Here is a 14187-nt window from a genome sequence, read left to right as displayed (position 1 = left end):
ATCTGATTGCAGATGACTAGTGAATATATTTTTAGCACTGACCCCTGATTCCTAAATACTTTTGTTAAATAGTTTTACTGATACAGCTTCTTAGATTCGTTTATTCATATACTCATTTATTAACTCATTCGTTCATTCATTGTTGAGTGCTGGCAACATGTCAGGTCTTATAATACCATTAACGGTTCTAGAGTGAGCAGCATAAATTACTTGCCCTTTTAGCATTTATATTCTAGGGAAGGAGTAGATAGTGAACAAAGAAGGGAGAAATCTAACAATTTCAAAAAATATATACACTATGTAAAAATTCAAGGCAGAGTAGAAGCAAAAAGTGACTGAGCATTCTCTTTTGGGTTGACGGGACAGGGGACAGAGATTTAGAAGAGTTATAGGAACAGGCCACTAACTAATAGATATCCACAAGTGGGACTTGTCAAAAACAGCTTTTGTGATTGTCTAACTCCCTAGCTTTCTCTTCCTTGTGAATTTCTCTTCCTGTTTTCCCACCTCAGTTAATGGCATCATCATTTACATAAAAACCTAGAAGTTTGGGGGTTTTTTTTTAGTCTTCTTTTATCATTACTCACTCCCCTGCAAATCCTATCCACCAGTAGTGCAAGCTCAGTCTGTTCAGTTTTGTCCAACTCTTTGAGACCCGATAGACCATAGCCTGCCAGGCTCCTCTGTCCAAGCAGCAGTAGGTTGATATTAAAGCATCACCTTATAGAAAGTTGACTAATGGTCAGTGGACTTAGGTGACTAGCCCAGGGTTATACAACCAGTCAACGGTGGATCCCAGGTTTGTTTGGAATCAGACTTTCTAGCACCATTTTTGCATTTTTCCTTTCTGACTCTGAAGGAGGGGCTGCAAAAGAGACAAGAAGAGCTGTAAGTGCCCCATATTTGTTCAGAAGTTTACCCGACTCCTCAACTTTACCATACCTTACCTGACAATTTCTGCTCAAAGCTGGGTTTTACTTGTTTCCTGCAGTTACTAGGCCAGTTTGAACTCTCTCACATACTTTCTTCTATGTTATTTTGCAAGTACTCCCTGATCATTTTATGCTTTGTCCAATGTTATAGCTACATTTTAAGTCCCTAAAAGATAGAGGCCAATTCTTCTCCCTCCATATATACACTTGGTGTTCAATAAATGCTTGTTACAATTAAACATAGATTTTATCTTCTATTCTCAGAAAATTTACAATCTAGGAGGTGCCATAAACAAAGACTCATGACAAAACTTAAGTGATGGCAAATCATAGTGAGTAATGAAATGCCGTAACATCGAGTATTTTAAAAACTGATGAGCAAAAGAAATCACTGGAAAACTGAAGAATGAGTATTAGCTTTAATCAAGGAGGAGGAGAATGGGATGAATAGATTTCAAGTATGACAATGAATATGTCATTTACAGATCAGGCTACATGATGAGAGCTAAATGTTCTTCAAAAGATGAGCTCATGCACAAATATTTATCAAAATCTTACCAGATGTCACGTACTCTATAGCATACACAATAGCAACTGAAATAAATATTGTTTGGGTCTCATGTAGTTGATAGCTTAGCAACAAAAGACCAAGAATTTAACAAGCTATGCTGTGATGGGAGTTCATATCTGAAGCATCTAACTTCTGGAGGAGGAACATCAAGAGGGGCTTTCTGAAAGAAATGCTGTTTGCTGTTTGGAGAATTATTAATGGAAGGCAAAAGTTGAAAAATTTAGATTAGACTAGATCAGATGGCACTTTATATAGCCTTAAACAGTGGGGCTACCAAATTTGATGGTTAGAGGGAGGGAAAAGGGAAGGAAAAGGGAGGAGGAAGAAGAGTCTGGAGGGAGACATTACTGGGGGTGAAATGAGAACTTTTGTTAAGAAAGCCCCACAGGGACCCAAAGAGGGAATGTCTCCAGAGGACATTTGTTAAAACAGAAAGGGATGATCTTGAAGAGGGAGCCAATGTTCCCTATAGAAGTGAGATCTTTGTCTTCATACTTATGCTCCATATCACCCAACAACTATCTTTTCTTGCCACTTTGATCCGTACCAATGTATTCATTTCATTCTCTACCTAATTTTCTTTATTATCACTATCACTTGCTCCATCTTCTCCTACACTTCAAACACAGAGACATCTCTTTAAGATACACCATTGGCCTTACACTTCCTTAGCATAGTCATCATCTTTGTGAAAATTATGTTTTCCAAAATTGTACTCTGGTAGAGGAAAACAGAGCTGACCTAAATGACTTTGGAAATTAGTAAGTCATAAAACTAAAGATGTGCGAGTTGGACTGTGAAGAAAGCTGAGTGCAGAAGAATTGATGCTTTTGAACTGTGGTGTTGGAGAAGACTCTTGAGAGTCCCTTGGACTGCAAGGAGATCGAACCAGTTCATCATTAAAAAAATCAGTTCTGAATATTCATTGGAAGGACTGATGCTGAAGCTGAACCTCCAATACTTTGGCCACCTGATGCAAAGAACTGACTAATTTGAAAAGACCCTGATGATGGGAAAGATTGAAGGCAGGAGGAGAAGGGGACGACAGAGGATGAGACGGTTGGATGGCATCACCAACTCAATTTATATGAGTTTGGGCAAGTTCCAGGAGTTGGTGATGGATAGGGAAGCCTGGCATGCTGCAGTCCATGGTGTTGCAAAGAGTCGGACACAACTGAGTGACTGAACTGAACTGAACTGAAAACTAAAGTGAAATGAAACTGTAGATGAGCACTGTATTTTAGTTAAGGAAATTGTTTCCCATGGTGCTGTATGGGCTAACAGTTCTGATACCACACAGGAATGCCTCACACAAAATATGAACTCTGTCAAAGGGATACAGGCCCTGACAGAAAGAGTGCCCAAAGGCCTAACTGGAATAAATTGACCAAGAAATGAAAGTAGTAGTATGCTATAATTCAAAGTATAAAATAAATATCCATGTGTCAATAATGATCTAAATCAATGATTGAAAAATAATCATTAAAAAAATACATAATTATAGAATAGAGACATATTTTGTGCAGAAGGACTCCAAATAATTTCTGTAGATATTTCACTCTCAAGAGGATAACAGAATTCCCAGTCCTTGCTGTGGCTTCCTTACAGAAGTACAGGATGGAACGGGGCAGGAGGAAGAATATCTTGATAATGGAGAAAGCTGACAAACACTATCTCAGAGAAGTCATCAGTGCCAACACCCACAGTTATAAGTCATATCCACAATATGTACTCTCGATATGACGGGATGAGAGTGGCGCTGTGATCTTTCTTCCAAAGACATATAACCCAAGTCTAATCATGAGAAAAATATCAGACACATCCTAGTAGAATGACATTCTACAAACTACCTGGCTAGTACTCCTCAAACTGTCAGGGTCATTGAAAGCAAGGGAAGTCTGAGCATCTATAATAGCCAGGAAGACCCTGGCTAAATGGAATGTGGTGTCCTGATTATGATCCTGCAGCAGAAAAAAATATTGTTTTATATTAAGTAAAAATTAAGGAAATCTGAATCAACTATGGATTTTAGTTAATAATGAAATACTAATGTGTTAGCTTATTTAACTTATATGCAGTGTACATCATGAGAAATGCTGGGCTGAATGAAGCACAAACTGGAATCAAGATTGCTGGGAGAAATATCAATAGCCTCAGATATGGAGATGATAACACCCTTATGGTAGAAAGTGAGGAAGAACTAAAGAGCCTCTTGTTGCAAGTGAAAGAGGTGAGTGAAAAAGTTGGCTTAAAACACACATTCAGAAAACTAAGATCATGGTATCTGGTCTCATCACTTCATGGCAAATAGAAGTGGAAACAATAGAAACAGTGAGAGACTTTATTTTGGGGGGCTCCAAAATCACTGCACATAGTGATTGCAGCCATGAAATTAAAAGATGCTTGCTCCTTGGAAGAAAAGCTATCACCAACCTAGACAGCATATTAAAAAGCAGAGACATTACTTTGTCAACCAAGGTCCGTCTAGTCAAGGCTGTGGTTTTTCCAGTAGTCATGTATGGATATGAGAGTTGGACTGGGAAGAAAGCTGAGCAGTGAAGAATTGATGTTTTTGAACTGTGGTGTTGGAGAAGACTCTTGAGAGCCCCTTGGACTGCAGGGAGATCCAGCCAGCCCACCCTAAAGGAGATCAGTCCTGGCTGTCCATTGGTAGGACTGATGTTGAGGCTGAGGCTTCAGTACTTTGGCCACCTGATGTGAAGAGCTGACTCATTTGAAAAGACCCTGATGCTGGGAAAGACTGAAGGCAGGAGAAGGGGATGACAGAGGATGAGACGGTTGGATGGCATCACCGACTCAATGGATATGAGTTTGAGTGAACTCCGGGAGTTGGTGATGGACAGGGAGGCCTGGTGTGCTGCAGTCCATGGTGTCCCAAAGGGTGGGACACGACTGAGTGACTGAACTGAACTGAACGGAATGAAATGTGTTAGTCACTTGGTTATGTCTGACTGTTTGCAACCCCATGGACTTGCCAGGCTCTTCTCTTTGTGGAATTCTGCACACAAGAATACTAGACGGGCTTGCCATAGCCCATTCCCTCCTCCAGGGGATCTTCCCAACTCAGGGCTCAGACACAGGTCTCCTACACTGCAGGCAGATTCTTTACCATCCGAGCCACTTATAAAGCCCTATAAAGCATATGTACTTGCTTAGGGCTTCTGATTTACATTAACAAACTGTCCTCCAGAAATGTTCTACTACACCAATTTTCACACTCATCAGCAGTGTTGGGGAGAATATTTTGGCCCACAGAAGGTTTTGTTGTTGTTCGTTTAATCTGTACGTTTAGTAAGAAATCTATGAAATCTTCACAAACACGTTCTCAACAGGATAGACTATAAGTTCTACTTCCTCAGTTGCTATTTGCTGCATGCTTACCCTTTGGTAGACTTTGTGTTGTCCATTTACTTTACATCCCTCATCCAATGTGATGCTTACAAGATTCATCCTCCTGCGTTCAGATGTGAGAAGGGGAACAGCCTGCTAGTCACAGGCCTTTTGTTGTTCTTTAGTCGTTAAGTGGTGTCTGACTCTTTTGTGACCCCATGGCTGTAGCCTGACAGGCTCCTCTGACCATGGGATTTCCCAGACAAGAATACTGGAGTGGATTGTCATTTCCTTCTCAAGAGTATCTTCCCAACCCAGGGATCAAACCCACATCTCCCGCATTGCAGGCGGATTCTTTACCACTGAGACACCATCGGCTCATTAATTTTAGTAAACGTTAGGTGAAGAGTTGACTCATTGGAAAAGACTCTGATGCTGGGAGGGATTGGGGGCAAGAGGAGAAGGGGACGACCGAGGATGAGATGGCTGGATGGCATCACGGACTCGATGGACGTGAGTCTAGGTGAACTCCGGGAGATGGTGATGGACAGGGAGGCCTGGCGTGCTGCGGTTCATGGGGTCGCAAAGAGTCGGACACGACTGCACTACTGAACTGAACTAAACCATATTTATACAAAATGTTATTCAGAGGAGAAATTAGATATAAGGTCTATGTATACCCTTTACAATATCCACACAATTTTTCTATAAATCTAAATGGATTTTAAAGGTAAATTTTATTAAAAATCATAGTTTCAAGCTCAACTCATTTTCTGAGCAAGGACTCACATTTTAAGTACCCGCTGGACTATTCCAATGAAATGTTCTGTGGGAACCTCAAATTAAGTTGTCCAAATCAAAACTCATTATCTTAAGCATCACATCAACTAAGCTTCTGAATTTCTTTCTCTCTCATAAATAGACAGCAGTAAATAAAATTTAAGAAAATAAAATAATGACACACGATTATTTTAAAGATTTTTCAGACTGGACACTTGACAATCATCAGCCCCTCCTCCGTTCCTGTAATCCATCGACATCAGTTGCCAAATGCGCATTCTATGCCCACAGTGACTATTTGCTTATTATTTTCCACATTATTGTTTAGACACTCATCGATGTTTTGAGTTATTTTCAAGGGTCTTTAAAATGACCTTTTAATCACTCTTCCAAATACATATTGTTGTTGAGCTAATGTCATAAAACTTAATTCCATTCGCGTATTCTTTCAGAAAGTTACAGGTAGCTACCCACTGCATGACATCCATAGTCAACACTTTGTCTTGGCCCTTTGAGGTGCACCTTCAACCTTACTTTCCAATATCTGTTCCCATATTTCTTTATGAAATCATGGCAGCCTCATTCTCCCATTTCACACCACTCTCACAGCCTCTCTTATGCCCTCCCCGCAGAGCCTGTAAAATTTGGATGCGTGCCTGCTATGTGTCACATACATGAGTGTCATGCATTCCTGCTGGAGAGGAAAGAACAAGGAAAGACATCCCTTCCTCAGATTCCATATCTGCCTCTTTACTTGTACTTATCCTCCCCTGCCCTGGCCTACCCTCCCAGTTCTGGCTTTCCAGACCTTACTCACCCTTCACCATCTACCACAAAGATAAAGCCAGTTTAGTAAAGTGGCTAAAAGCATGGGTGCTGAGTCAAAGCAGACCTGAGTTTAATTTCTGGCCTTGTATTTTATTCTTTTGAAAAACTAGACAATTTGTGTCCTCTCTAAGTGTCTATCTGTGAAACCGGGATTTGGTGCAGATTATATGAAATAAGGTACTTGCTAATAAGTTCCCCAAATACAACAAATCTTTAAAATTTACTTTAAAGTTCTCCTTCCAAAGGTCAGCTTTTAATGAAATCTAGCCTATTTGTATATGCTTTTTGTTCATTTGTCCTTTTGATCCCCACTGGTTGAGATTCTGTGGGATTTTGGTGTCTCCTGTCTGCTACTTTCCCAGGCCCCCTTTGCTCCACGGTGTTTTGTCCTCTTGTTCCACAACATTGCCATTTTATAACAATCCCTCCGTGTCTCGATTGGCCTCTCTGTATAACAGAAATACTGACAGTACCTCCCTCAAAGGAGTTTTGAAGGTGAAGAGATTGATGTGTACACAGCACTTTGAACAGTGCTTAATATGTAAGAAGTACTAGATGCATGATTTTACTTTTTGTTAATAGGGTTATCATCTCATCTGCCAAGGTAACAGACAATGAGGTTCCTTTATATCCCCTATATTGACTAGAAAAAATTCAAGTATATAGTTGACGTTGAGTGAAGGCAAACAGGAGTGGAATCTGATGTGATGGGACACCGTCTTCCTTTCTCTGAGGAGGAAAATATGGATCAGTTAGAACCAAGGGCCAAAGCCATGGACAATCAAGGTGCAGGGCAGGTGACAAAGAGGACACACTGGGGAAGGGCCAGGCAGAAAGAGACGATTCAGGGGGATGAACCCGTAAGGAGCAAAAGTGCGGAGAATGAGCTGTACTAAATAAAGCAGTCTTTATTGGTGCCTGATGAATAAATGAACAACACTAATGCTCCTTTGTGCTTACTCAGAGGTGTGTTCACCTCCAGGATAAGTTGCTAGATAATAATCTACCATCAACTAACGTTCAGTAGTAGACGTGAGACAAAATTCCCCCAAATGTAAGTCTAAGTAAAATTTTTGCATAAGGTATGACTTGATTTTTATTTAATGACGTAGTAGTCTCTTGTCAACCTGGATTATTTTTAAAACCCATATGTGAAAGATTAGTACAGGAAACACTGGTATGCTTTTAGAAACATTGAGTGGTAGCCACATCTTTCCAATAGTAAACATCAGATAAAGTAGCTACCTAGCTCTTAGTGACCATCTTTCTGTTGTATCACAAAAGCTGTCGTGAGCAATCCAGACAAGGACTACAGGACCATTAATGGCTAATGTTCTGTCCTCCCCTTAAAACCTAAAACGTAATTGCAAGAGAATTAGAGAATTTCTTATTAATTAGAAATCTTACACATATATTTCCATTTTGGAAAGACATTAAGAGTCTGTTTGAATTTTTTTGCTTGGTTTTTCATCAAGCTTGAATTTGAAGGTCAATATACATGTCCTGTGTTTGTTATCTCTCATATGGCACTAGCATGTTCCAAATTCAGAGGAAGAAATCACACTTTCTCAAACCATTTAAGAAGAGGCAGCGATGTGGTCTGAAAAACCCCAACCAGATAGGGAACCCGTTCAGACTGCCCTGGAAAAGGTGACCTGAAGAACCTCATTACTTTTATGGGCTTGACCTAATCCCTCATAAAACTTTCCTCTGTGATTTCTCAATATAATCCTTGAAACACCGAAAAAGGGAAATGAAACCCTTCCGGCTTGTACTTAAACTCGACCCCAAAGCATATATGTTTATTAGCCTCATAAACCCAATGCAACGGAAGCATTCATGAATCGGGTTCAGGGGCTGTGAGGAAGGGTAATTTGTCACTGGCGATGACATCACTGTTATCACCTACATCACCATGGGACTTGTCTGAGCATCCTTGCACAGCAGTGCTCACCAGGCACTTCAGGCAACAGTGGAATAGTGGTTGTTGGTAGCAGTTCATGGAGGCTCCATCAGAGGCAAAAGATAAATTTATTCAGCATTTCTAGGGCCTATTTTGCGAGAAGGAGTAATTGAACCGTCAAATAACAGAGCTGTTAGAAATCAAGCCGTTCTCATGAGGCACCCTGTTTTCATTTCGTCAGTTCAACCTCAGGATGTTAGAAATCCTTATGGCTCGGTGTTGGAATTTGAATTTACCTATTATGTCTAATGGCATCACCGACTCGATGGACATGAGTCTGAGTGAACTCCGGGAGTTGGTGATGGACAGGGAGGCCTGGCGCGCTGCGATTCATGGGGTTGCAAAGAGTTGGACACGACTGAGTGACTGAACTGAACTGATTATGTCTAAGTTCTTATTTCCTTTCTTTCCTTCCGCTCAGGCTCTATAAAAAGTATGTATAGAGGGAAGTGGGGATGGGTGGGTGAGTCTTAGAGAAATGCAACAGCTGAAGGGTCATTCACTACCTCCAGTCTTATCAATAAGATAATGACTGGACCCCATGACCAGAATACCAGGGAGCCCAGTGGTTAGCAGACAGGAGACAGGAGCCCCCAGAGGCATCACTTCGTTTCAAAGTTAGTCAGTCTACCCACCTCCCAGCAAGGCCGCCTGCCGCGGGCTCCCTGGGAGAGGGTCGTGAACTGGGGTGGTGAGCAATTTCCCTTTTCCCTTTCCTGCCGGTGCGTCCCCTCCCCGCCCCCCTCCCACTCAGCCCCTCCTGGCCGCCCGGGCAAGTCTTGCTTGCAGCAGAAAGACTCAAACGCTGTCGTGATCTGACTGTTTTCAAACAGGCTTGGCTCCTGTGAGCCTTACCAGCTGTGACTAATAGCAAAGAGAAGCGGGGGTTGCGGCGGGGAGGAGGGAAGAAGCTTCTCGAGCCTGCAGGCTTCAGACAGGCAGGCTCTGGGGGAAACAAGAGAAAGCCATTAACTAACCACAGTGTTATCTTGATTCTCTGGGAGAAACGGGCTGGGGACGCCTAATGAACTAGCCTTAACGTTTCAAACTGAACGTGCCTCTGGGAGCTCTACTAGAACAAACAGCGTGACAGATCAATGCTTGGTTCCTATATCAAGAGAAAAGGTTATTCACCCCTCGAAGGAATTCGAGGGTTAGTATATCTCTATGATATACTTCCTCTCCTTTTAAAATTTTAACTTTTCTCAGCATGTTCAGGAATAAGCAGTGGGTAAGAGGGCGTGCCTACATGCGGACGGTGTGTTTAAACATCTGGTTTCAAAGTTCATTAAGAGGAGATACGCCTGTAAGATAGAAGAGCATTTCTTTTTACGCCTTCTTGACCATAGCTCATTTTTGAGGGGTTGCTGTTGCTCCGCACAAGGTAGATATTTCAAAAGAAATTATACAGCCTTCAATTTCCACACCTCAGACTGAGGTGGGGTCACGGTACAAGCAAGTAAAGCTCACTTTCTCGGTTCAAAAAGCCCCATGTGGCTACTAGCCATAGATTTTCAAAAGGTGACTGGGTTTCTTCACCAGTCCTCCTAACTGTTCATTTTCTAGGAGGCTTAACTGCCTCTCAGTTATCATTTGGAAGAATTTCTGGATATGAAGTGACATAAAATGCAACTTTCTCATCTTGTCGGTCAGTAATAACTGAGATGGAATGTGTTTTGTGTTGCCCTCCAGGGTAGCCAAGGGGCTGCCAATTGTACTCTGTCAAAAATGATCTTGGACTCCCAAATTAAAAAAAAAAAAGAAGAGAAAAAGGATAAATTTCAGGAAACTGTTGTTAGGTTCAGACTCATACTTGAATCCTGCTAGTCTTTATTCTTACAGGAGATTTTCATTTAAGATAGGTCACATAAATTCTTTCTTTCCTTGCTTTTTTTTTGGTGCTAATTTTTAGCCAGCTGTGTGTCCTAGTGAGTTTATGGATTATTTTCTCTCTCTATCCCAACCCTGGGATTTCTTTGGAAGGAATGATGCTAAAGCCAAAACTCCAGTACTTTGGCCACCTCGTGCGAAGAGTTGACTCATTGGAAAAGACTTCGATGCTGGGAGGGATTGGGGGCAGGAGAAGAAGGGGACGACCGAGGATGAGATGGCTGGATGGCATCACGGACTCGATGGACGTGAGTCTGAGTGAACTCCGGGAGTTGGTGATGGACAGGGAGGTCTGGCGTGCTGCCATTCATGGGGTCGCAAAGAGTTGGACACGACTGAGCGACTGAACTGAACTGAGCTGAACTGATCCTCTATGTCAGTGTCAGACTTTTTTGGGCGGGGGGGGGGGGGGGGGCTCCAAAATCACTGCAGATGGTGACTGCAGCCATGAAATTAAAAGACGCTTACTCCTTGGAAGAAAAGTTATGACCAACCTAGATAGCATATTGAAAAGCAGAGACATTACTTTGCTAACAAAGGTCCGTCTAGTCAAGGCTATGGTTTTTCCAGTGGTCATGTATGGATGTGAGAGTTGGACTGTGAAGAAGGCTGAGCACCGAAGAATTGATCCTTTGAACTGTGGTGTTGGAGAAGACTCTTGAGAGTCCCTTGGACTGCAAGGAGATCCAGCCAGTCCATTCTGAAGGAGATCAGCCCTGGGATTTCTTTGGAAGGAATGATGCTAAAGCTGAAACTCCAGTGTTTTGGCCACCACATGGAAAGAGTTGACTCATTGGAAAAGACTCTGATGCTGGGAGGGATTGGGGGCAGGAGAAGAAGGGGACGACAGAGGATGAGATGGCTGGATGGCATCACGGACTTGAAGGACGTGAGTCTGAGTGAACTCAGGGAGATGGTGATGTGTCCATCTCCATCCACACAGGCCTGGCGTGCTGCGATTCATGGGGTGGCAAAGAGTCGGACACGACTGAGTGACGGAACTGAACTGAACTGATCCTCTATGGAAGTGAAAATGAAAGTATTAGTAGCTCATTTGTGTCCAACTCTTTATGACACCATAGACTGTAGCCCACCAGGCTCCTCTGTCCATGAGACTCTCCAGGCCAGAGTACTGAAGTGGGTTGTCACTTCCTTTTCCAGGGTATCTTCCTGACCGAGGGATCAAACCCAGGTCTCCTGCATTGCAGGCAGATTCTTTACCATCTGAGCTACCAGGGAAGCCCTTAAATTCTGGTAATTTGATAATCTGTCTTTAATAAACAAAAGTGAAAGCAAGTTCTCTCTCCTCCTGGAATCTCACTCTCTCCTAGATTCCCAAGTGTTCTTTGGAACCGCTGTCTAAGCAGAGTTCCTTACATCAGAAAGGCAGCTATCTATGACTAGCATTTATACAGAACAGACCTCTTCACTACCCCTTATCCATCAACATGCCGTCCTATTCTGCAAAGTAAATTATTGGAGAGTAGTATACTATGCAGTTACTATTTCTGTGAAAATTTTAAAAGGCTTACTACATGCATACTTTGACCCAGCAATTCCAATTTCAATAATTTTTCTAAGAAAAATACCAAAGATCTGTTGAATTTGACCTATATAGTTATCACAGCAGCAATAATGTTAAACATGCTTTTCCAACAAGCATTCACTGTCTTGCCACCTTTCATTTTTCTTTTTAATACCTGCTAAGTAAACCAACTTTCTCTATTAAGTAAAAAATAGAAAATTAGGTAAATCTCACTTGAATTATTATGGTATATTAGCCTATTTGAGCTGCCATAACAAATATGACAGAATGAGTGCCTTAAGCAACAGAATTTCTTTCTCACAAGTCTGGAGACTGAAAATCTAAGATCAAGGTGGTGGCAAGGTGGTTTCCATTCTGAGGCCTCTTTGCTGGGCCACCATCTCTGTGTGCTCATGTCATTCCTTCCTTGTGTGTGGAGTGAGAGGGGGAGAAATGAGAGAGAGGGAGAAGAAAAGGGAAAAAGAGAGTTTTCTTCCACATCTCTTAATAAAGACACTAATCCTGTTAGATCAGGGCCTCACCCTCATGACCTCATTTAACCTTAATGACTTCCTTTGAGCCCCCTTCTCCAAATACGGCCACCCTGGGGGTTAGGGACTCAGCATAGGAATCTGGTGGTGATGAGGGGTATGATGGGGAACAAACATCCAGTCTACAACATGCAGTTTCCTAGTTAGTAAAAGTTTTTCTTAATGAGACATTCTTTAGAGAAGCATCTCATTGAGTCTCAAATAAGATTCTATAATTAGACCAAAGAAGCTTCGCACCACTGCTTGAAGCAAGTCTTCCTTGTAGCTGTTCACACATTCAGTCAGAAGGTCTGGGCTCTACCCTTAACCAGCTATGCAACCGGATACAAGGTTCATGACCTTTCTGGATCTTGATTTCCACATGTTTAAACAGAAGGAATTAAACCAGATGTCTTAGCTCCAAATTTCATGCATCTGTGACTTGTTTCTTGTAGCTCAATGTTCTCACACCTGTGATACAACTGTCAAAAATGATAATGTGGTACATAACATTCGTAGTTGTAAGAATTGCATATACAAATGATTTATGTGTGTGTACTGATTTTTTCACTAAGATCATTTATACATATCATTCTGGATCATTGTTATATTCAACAGAATAAAGTATGTAGAATTCCCTTTAATTCAATCCTTGAAGTTGGAAGCAAGTGGAATGAAATACAACTCAAATATAAAGGAGAAATTGGATCCATATTTGGAATTTCATCAAAAACAGGAACAGGGAGGAACATTCCAGGAAAATTATGTAATTCCTTTTATGAGTAGAATATTGGTGAACATATTTCAAAATCTGAGCCATATTAATACATTTTATATTAATATTTATTGCCTAGCAATTTCCTCCATATATGCCATAAAACAAAGACAGCTTTGTCTGATGAACTCCTAGTACCAATTATATAAACAAGTTGGTAAGGACATAAAAGGAAAAAGGAAAAATGTTTAAATATTGGATTTTACATCAACAAGTCTGTAAAAAACTCGAAGGTTGGAGGTTATCAACTTTGGTTTGACTCTTGGGTTAGTCTTCAGTCAGCTGGTCTTATAAAAGCACAATCTGCTGATGGGTATATTGAGGAAGTTGGAATAATCAGTCTCAGAAGGGGCTGCATTTCAGTAGTGAGTGAAATCATTCCTGGATTCGAGAGTCTAAAAAATTTCCATGATTATTAGCGACAAAAGTCTCCACTTAACTGTGTAGTATTTTAACAGATAGTTACTTTAAAAGACACTCATTAAGCAATTTCCATTAATAGACCCCACTGGGCATAGGTGGCTCAACTTTCAAGGCTTTCTGGGTGTGTCTTTTTATGTAGTATTTATTAATGTTTTATATTATCTTTTTTATATCTGCTTCTTGCTGCACCCCCTCATTGCCTTAAATACAAAGTTCTGGTCCCAACAAACTCCATGCCACACCCAATGCAATTTTAAGCTACTCTAGGTTAAATGAGATATTAAGAGGGTAAGAATCAGACAACAGTAAGGCACAGCACTTCTGTAATGAGGAAATAGGTTCACTGTAAGGATGAGGACATGTTCAGAAACAATGCTTTCAAGGTAAAGCTATTTCCAAAAGAGTTTAGCCTGGACAATTATCCAGATAAATGCAGCTGGAGAGATAATCAATTTGGAGAGGGCCAAGCAGAAACAGAAGATGTATAATTTAATTATCTGATTACATTATTTTCATAACTTCCATTTTACACGTAATTGCCAGCTATCTTTATGATTTTATAGTTTACAAAAGTAGTCAAATATTTCACAATGACCCATTAAAATGGAGAAAACTTGGG

At 41.1% G+C, this 14187-nt stretch overlaps 1 long non-coding RNA gene across 2 annotated transcripts in view; it reads left to right on the top strand.

Annotated features, from left to right (window-relative positions):
* The window catches only part of LOC128066895 (uncharacterized), a 32988-nt gene that overhangs the window by 9604 nt on the left and 9197 nt on the right, over positions 1-14187 (top strand). For both annotated transcript variants that reach the window (XR_008201259.1, XR_008201260.1), the window contains exon 2: positions 3582-3733. This is a non-coding gene — a long non-coding RNA (uncharacterized LOC128066895). The remainder of the gene's footprint in view (positions 1-3581; positions 3734-14187) is intronic.

This window comes from Budorcas taxicolor, chromosome 21 (assembly GCF_023091745.1).
Source record: "Budorcas taxicolor isolate Tak-1 chromosome 21, Takin1.1, whole genome shotgun sequence".
In the NCBI taxonomy this organism is placed as follows: Eukaryota; Metazoa; Chordata; class Mammalia; order Artiodactyla; family Bovidae; genus Budorcas; species Budorcas taxicolor.
The sequence above is the reverse complement of the archived record's forward strand: the minus strand, read 5'-3'. Positions and strand labels throughout refer to the sequence as shown.